Source organism: Crinia signifera, chromosome 4 (genome assembly GCF_055691185.1).
Source record: "Crinia signifera chromosome 4, ASM5569118v1, whole genome shotgun sequence".
In the NCBI taxonomy this organism is placed as follows: Eukaryota; Metazoa; Chordata; class Amphibia; order Anura; family Myobatrachidae; genus Crinia; species Crinia signifera.
In genome coordinates, this window is record NC_139220.1 from 230,308,715 (window position 1) to 230,316,890 (window position 8,176).

The following is an 8,176-nucleotide window of genomic DNA, read 5'->3' on the forward strand; positions in this document are numbered from 1 at the left end:
CTGGGAGAAACCTCTTTGGGGGGGACCCCCTGAGATTTATTCTGTAACCCTCTAAAATGATGGAAATAACCCAAGGGTTCGTGGTGGAGATGTTCCACTGGTCCCGAAACTGCAGGAGGCAACCCCCCACTCTGAACCCAGAACGTGGAGTCTCCACCCCATCATGCGGAGTATTTATCCTCGCTTTTGGATGGATGCTTCTTAGTGAAGGCCCCAAAACGGGATCTGGGTGCCCACCCCTTCCTACCTGGAAACTTTCCTCTTCCTGCCTGTCCTCTGTTAGACACTCCCCCTTGAAAGGAGGAACGAAAGGATGGCTTAAAAGCCCCAAACTTGGACACTGAATGTTTTGACGTGGTGGGAAGGAAGGTGCTCTTTTTTCCCCGTGGCCTGCTTTATAATGGACTCGAGTTCTGTCCCAAAAAGCAGTTCTCCCTTAAGGGCAAAGGCCTGAAGAGATTTCTTAGATTCCCTGTCTGCTTCTCAAGTTTTAAGCCAGAGAGCTCTTCTTGCTGTCCCAGAAGTGGCCAACCCTTTTGACGCCATCTTGGCGCCTTCTTCCCCAGCCTCACATACATACTCTGCTGCACACCGAAGCTTTTCAGCCAATGCAAAAGGCCTCAGAATCAGGCTGAAGTTGATTACTTAAGGCTTTAGCCCATATAATCATAGCCTTGGATACCCAAGCAGAGGCAATAATAGGGTGTAGGGTAAATCCCACTCCTTCAAACACTGCCTTAAGGCATCCTTCAATTTTCTTGTCCACTGGGTCTTTAAATGCAGCACCCCCCTGAACAGGTAAAGCCGTGGATTTAGACAACCTGGCTACAGGCGCATCCACCAAAAGGATTTTCTCCCATCATTTTTCATGTTCCTCTGGCATAGGGTACATGTTAGCAAACCTTTTAGGCATGAGAAGCCTCTTGTCGGGAGTTTTCCATGCTTCCCCCAGTGAGGAAATCATGCCCTTGTCATAAAATCTCTGCTTATTTTCTTAAAAATACAATGAGCAGGTACCTTATCTTTAGATTTAAAGTCTCCTTATCCTTAGATTTAAAGTCAGCTTAACTTCCTCAATACCAGGAACAGAAAATTTAACCTCTTCCTTCTGGTCCTATAATACATCCTCCTTGCACACACCCTTCTCATCAGAATCTAAGTTCAACAGGGGAGGTGTAGATAGGGGGGGTCTGGGTGAAGCAACCTCAGGGGTTTTGGCAAATTGTTCCATAAACACATTCATTTTATGAACACTCTGTACAGTGTCCTGCATGACCTGCAACAACGCTGGGTCCCCCTGAGATCAGGTAATAAAGCCCACAGAGGGTTGAGAGGGGGAAAGGGGGCCAAGAGATTTCACCAGGCCATCTCTCTGCCTATTCAAAGCCTTAACCAAAGCATTCATAGACCTCCCCAACGTAGCCGCCCACGCAGGTTCAGACTGCTCAGACCTCTGGGCTTCAGCCCCACTGGGCACAGACTCACATGAGGGACACAAAACCCCCTGATCCATCAGTTCAATGGTTAATTTAACACCACAAAATCTGCAGTTATTTAACATGGCCGGCAGCACTACACCTTTCTGTCATGATAACACACGGTGCACAATGTCAGGCAGTGTGAATAAAGTAGCAGTGTACTTATCTGTCTACTTGCTGCAATGGATCAGCGGGGAAAGTGCTGCCCAGGAGAAACTTCCACCCTTAACTGCGTATAAATCCTCCTTCAGCTCTGCAGTGTGGAGAGAAAGGGCGCCAGAACAGAGGGCAGGAAGAGACCAAGTCCCTGCTTCAGCGGGGAAGGAAGCCTATTGGCGCCTTTTCCCCCTTCAGCTGCTCCCACCAGTGTATCTCCTCAGCTCCAGTGTCTCCCCTCCACTTGGATGCGTCCAGCTGTGCTGGACTCCTGTAATAGGCTTCAACTCCTTTTCAGGATTTCAGCCTATAAACCCCTGAAAATGGCAGTTGCATATCTCTGCACACAGAGAGCTGACAGGGCGTGCTTCTGTCAGCCTCTACTGCGCTCTCAGTGTGTATGAACTTCCTGTGGAAGAAAGACACTGGACACCTGCACTAACTAGTAAATATTATTAAAATAAAAAACACCTAGCTATTCTACACAAAATGGCTGCAGTCAGCAGCCAGTCAGCACAGCACCCACTCTGGTGGGCACCTTAAACGACCTGAGGAATTCTGGGATGCAGAAGGGAGGAGCCTGCTCTCAAAAGAAGTCAGCATAGGTGCCTTGCTCCTGTGGACCCTCCTACATCCCATGGTTGAGCTGTGTCACCAGGATGGACGAAAGAGAAATACAGTATGTCCTTTAGTATTCTGTCCAAATACTTATTCCACCTGAAAAAAAATATATTGTACAATGTATTAAAATGATGCCAATGTGTGCTATAAAACTAAAGTGTAAATTAACAAGACCTCCTTATAGTGATGAAGGAAGTGTTTAAGTATAGTATACAGTATAGTGTAATGCAGGCCTTGTGTATCGAATATACTAGTCTCCAGACCTGTGGTTAAGTGACTACTTCCAACTCCCTGTGCTGTCAATCTGGGGAATACAGAGTCAGTACGATCCTCTGAGGGGAGAGAAAGTGTCTTTCTGTGGTGTCTGACTATATAATGTATGTGATTATAGTGTGGCGCACATTAGTAAACATGCTCAGCATTATCTTCTCTGTTACAAATTACTTTGATAAAGCTATGCTACAATGTTTTCAGAATTGGCTTTTCTTTTTATGTTGCCTTTTCTTTTTTTTGTTTTTCTTCAAATTTAGCTAAACAGAAAACCTAATTGAAAACATATATTCACTTCTCCTGAGGGACTATTTTTCCTATTTCTAATAGGATTCTGGCTTTTAGGTTTTAGATGTTTTTAGTCCACATAAATAGCTGAACATTGATCATTTGCATTATTCGTCTTTTGCTAACATGCTATTCATCTATTGCGCTCACTTGGAATTCTAACAATATTTAGACCCCTTATTTATACAGTAGCATAATACTGTAGCGACAGGCTCCATTTCCTTTTATATGTAGATTTGTATTTTTTTATTTTACCGTTTGCTTTGGAGGGACTGGTATTTTGTATTATATATCAGTACTTGAATTTATGGTTGTTTATACTTTTGCATACTATTTTGAATTTGTTTTATTATTTACATTTTTTTTATATTACCTGATAAAAATCAAATGGATTTTAATTAAAAAGTCTTAATTAATAGCACAACTTTAGTTCTGTAACTGTTTTTTAGTGGATGTAGTAATGTGTTGAGCGTCAAAACAGACATACACGTTTTCACTAAGAAATTGTTAGATTTCTTTCAGCCGCATGTGTCAGGGTTCCAAGTTCCGTGATTTATCTAGTTGGTCAAAGGTTATAGTACATCGAAATGTAATTTCTTCCTCACCTTGGCTTCATTCTTCTTGGGCAACTTAAAATGTCATAACCAATATTCTGAACGCAACAAATGGGTCTTTGTGGAAGCGATATTGAATAATCAGTTCTTCTTTTGCAGACAGATCCAGCTATCAACTTAGAGAATTGCTTCTTTCAGCTGAGGAATTGCCTGCATGCTCACAATGCATATTGAATATATCTAATAAAAGTAGTTTGTATAGATATATACTGTTTACATGACAGTTTTTCGAATTCAGTTGGTTTTTGTTATCCCTGAAAATAAAAAAATTCACAACCACATCTTAAAATGTATAACGCACTACGAGGTCTAAAAGTCAACGGTAAATAATGTTGGTGATATGGAAGAACAGATTACCAGCACAAATGTACCTCAGCAAAACTTATAATGAATCAGAGTGTTGGTTTATGCTTTCTTTGTTGCAGAACTTATTTCTGTTTTTGAATCTGTCTTGCAAATCACAGGTAAAATATTACAGTTCCATCTTAATCTTTGATCTGGTCTGTCAAATTATGTTATATTCCAGTGCACATTACAAATAAAGTATGAAACATCCCCCAAAATGGGTACATACAAACACGTACTTTACAAAATAGACTTATGTCAAATCCATAATCACAATGAGCTCAGTGCTGGACTCCCAAGGGTAGTGGGATACCCCCCCCCCCCTCAAAAAAAAATGGGATCACCCTCCCTAAGGACAACCAGCAATGGACTAAAAGCCCAGTGCTATTCTCCATAACCCTGTGTATTTTGTTATGAAGGTAATAAATAGTAAAACTATCAAAGACTAAGCTGACCTCTTCCCACCATCCAGCATAAAACCCGACCATCTCTCATCCTAACCTGTTTATGGTCACTTCTTTCCCTTCTGTGTCACCCCTGTCTGTCTAACCCTCCCCTTTTAGAATGTAAGCTCTCACGAGCAGTGCCCTCTCTCCTCTTGTGCCTTTCTTAGAATATATAAACCACTGCCACCCTGATGATTGCTTCAGTGTCCTGTCCCCTGATGCAACTATCCGTATTAACCATGTACTTGTCCTAAACTGTCTTGTAATGTAATTTGGTATGTGTTTTTGCTCATAACTATGCTCTGTAAAGCGCTGCGGAATCTGTGTGCGCTATATAAGAAACTGTTAATAAATAAATAATAAATCTTGTAATTTACTGGTGGACCACTGAACCCTACAAAGTTGCCAGGGGATGATAGCACCAGAAGTGCAAACATGCCCAGATATAAAGGGCCAGGTGGCACCTCTAGTCCACTTGACAGTCTTGCTGAGACTACCAGTGCATCTTTATGTAATAATATAAATATTAAGCAAGAATTGCCTCCATATCCAAAGCACCTGCGTATGGAGGTACACATTGATCTGCTTATAAACTGGATAGTGTATGTTATGCAATATTACTCATTACCAATATTGATAATCTGAAGCAGTGTACTCCTAAAAGTGTATGTTTCCAACATCTGCTAGTTGGTGAACATGTGTTACCTGATAACACATTGCTAAATTATTTAATTTGTGATACTGAGACGATCCTTAACACATGCAGCTCTAGTACAATTATAAAAATTCTGTTGCTATTGTGGTCATGGTGTGGGCGTTTGCCTTAAAGGAGACTATTGATTGGATGCAATACCAATGCTTGTGCAGCTGAACAATTATTTGCTGCTGCACTTGCCTGAAAAGTCTAGAGAACCCGTATGATGATTGTGTTCCCCTGTGTGTACACAGAAAATGCTGTTGTGTGTGGAATCACTGGCATTAGACCTGGTGATGCAAAGCATGGGTGTTCTTGGGCGATTACTTCAGAGGGGACTTGAGAGATTTTGGGAGAGTTTTCCCAATTCTTTTAAAGCGGCAATCCTTTACATGGCAAAATCAACCTGGTTTTCAGGGTAAATAATTGCTGCTTTAAAAATATGGGAAAACTTACTTTGTGATTCTCACACCCTAATACATTTGGCCCAAGATTTCTTTAATTTCTTTCCCTGTGCAGATCACAAAGCCTGCCCAAATGTTATTCAATATGCTTTATTCAATAGCTAAGTTACAAAAGAATTGTTCTTGTGCTGAAGAAAACAGCACCTCTCTGACCTTAGTACATATGAGGAAAAACTGTAATAAAATAAAATACACAGTAGACCACTCCAAACGCTCCCAGCATATGGCTGCTCATATGAAACATTCATTATGGTACAACTATAATAACAGATGTTCAATGGACCTTTTATCATTTATTTTCAGACAATATGAAGTTACCACCCGTTCCTCATATAGCAGCATATTGCCCCAAAGACCCTTTCACGGCAAATAATGTATTTTATCAAATTGAACAGATTCAAATGACATTTCTTTTGTCATTTTCAAAGGGATTTCCAGCTGTATGTATCAACAATTTACATTTTCAATCTATTTTTCGATTTCCCTGTGTAACATATAGCTGTGCTATATATTGAAGGGAGATTTAACACACTCGGGGCCTGCTTGAGTACAAAAAAATTCTTCGTATGAAAATCTCATAAAAATTGACTCATTTACATTTAAGTAGCGACGGCACCGCAATGACATGACCCAGGATCGATATATGGTAATGAACCAGCGTTAATGCCCTCAAAAGGTCTGTCCTTCCATTCCTACAGCTGCTGCTAAACACTTCCCAGTCAATAAAACAAATGCACCCAGCTAAATCCTTACATTCAAAGACAAGAAATAAATGAATTGCAATCCTCCGCTGGTCAGTGGTAGTAAAGAAGGAGGTCATAGCTCTGTGCCCTGGATTGTTAATTTATTTATTTTCCTATACCTTAAACACGGTTTCGCACTAGTTTGAAATTCTTTGTGTTTTCTCTGATATACTCATTATATACAGTATCAGGAGGTCATATAACATATTACACCATTGTGCGACCTTTTCTTCTGCAAAGAGTTACTTTGCATTACATCATCTTCCCAGTTCAGTGTGGATAAAAGACTGCAATGAAAGGCTACTATGGATAGAAGGATTTATATGAAGACCCATTATAACAGAACACGTCCTTTAGATTTATCTGCTTTTTCTAAGAACACGACTTGTACAGTACTAACGCACCTGTCACTTTAGACATTGATTATAGATTTAGAGGATCAATAACTCCTAATGGAATGGAACGAAAATACAGCACACTAATATGAAAGGTCAAATATACAACAGTTGCTGAATGCTGTAGGTTTAGTTCAGGATACCAAATGCCTTAAAAACACGCAAAGTTCTTTCTGGTCAGGAGTTCTAACACCGTTTACAACAACCTGCCTATCTTCATTATTTCTTTATATACGGTTCTATAAACACGTGCCCCATTCCGATGGAGCTCTCCGACGCTCCCCCGTAGCCCCCGCAATCCACCCTAACCCTGCCCTTCTCCCTGAAGCGGAGATGGGCAGGGATTCCGCTCCCCACCGCTAAATGACTGGGATGCACGAGCGTGTGAGACGCTCACGCACCCCCGTCAGATGGAGTGCCTCTCCGCCAGCTAAGATCGCTCAGCACACAGCGCTGACACATCTCTGTGTGCTGAGTGGAAAAAACTCAGCAAATCTCTACGCGTGCAGGCCCATTTACTTTAGAACAGCATGTTAGAACTCAATTGTTACTCACTGGTTCAGGTACCAGGAACATACAGAGGATCTCCAGACTGATTCTGATGTTGTGGAAATAATTGGCCTTCCTGCTGAATGTCCTCATTGGCTGATTGTGGTTCCAAGATGATATTAAGATATTCAGATTCAGGTTAGGAAGATGGTAGTCATTTTTTTTAGTAAATCCTCTTCTGTTACTTGCTCTTCCAGTTGTAGCCCCTGCATTTGCTTGGTCTTCAGTTGAGGCACCTATAGAGGGGTCATGTTCAAATTGCTCCTCTCTTGAGATGGCAGACAGGAATTTATTACATGCAGTATGCCAGTATAGTGCAACTGACCATCAACAGCGGATCACTGGGGTCTGTACCAAAAGTAAGAGATGGGAAAAGTTATCAGTCACAAGTGAGCTGCATCTAAGCTAGTATCTCACAGCAGCAGCATTCTACTCCAGCAATGACGTCCTTTACCCCCCTGCCACAGACCTACATAAACAAATTAAGGAATTCTGCAGTCATATAATAAGAATGTGCATTTTTACAAATAGATATTACATATAAAAGTATAACCATAAGCAGTGCAAATCCAGAAAATAAAGGTACAGCAATGGCATAAATAATTATTCCTACATGACACTATAACATATATAAAAAAAGTCTAAACACATTTTGCTGGATAAAATATAGATTCCAGCAGGTAGGGTATTAATAGAGGGATAACAATTAAAAGGTAAGCAGATGGATGAGACAAAGAAGAGGCAAAAACTAGTGATAAATGAGAAGTTGCTTAGTATAAGCCCGTAGGTGCAACACGAAAAATGCCATTTCAGCATTCAACCGGGTCATGTTTCAGTCATCGCAGCTTGCCACACCCAGGGAAAGGGAGCTGAAGTGCTGGTGCTGGCAGCTGTTTGCATCCAAATGGAGCTACAATTGATGGTGGCGCACATGGATATGGCCTTCAGATAGACAGGTTTTGGGTCTAAGCAAGAGTCCCAACTTGTTGATATTATTTATTGGAATATAATGAGTGTCAAGAGGTTAGCTAAGAACCTTCAGGAAAGGTTAGGGGGTTGTCAGACAGACAATCAGAACACAGGGCCACATTCAGAGATGGATGCAGCTCATAC

General features: G+C 41.2%; 1 long non-coding RNA gene across 1 annotated transcript in view; it reads right to left on the reverse strand.

Annotated features, from left to right (window-relative positions):
- Positions 1 to 7,401, reverse strand: part of LOC146075072 (uncharacterized) — a 237,141-nt gene extending 229,740 nt beyond the window's left edge. Inside the window, exon 1 of the long non-coding RNA XR_014473495.1 lies at positions 7,070 to 7,401. This is a non-coding gene — a long non-coding RNA (uncharacterized LOC146075072). The remainder of the gene's footprint in view (positions 1 to 7,069) is intronic.
- Positions 7,402 to 8,176: the final 775 nt, after the last annotated feature.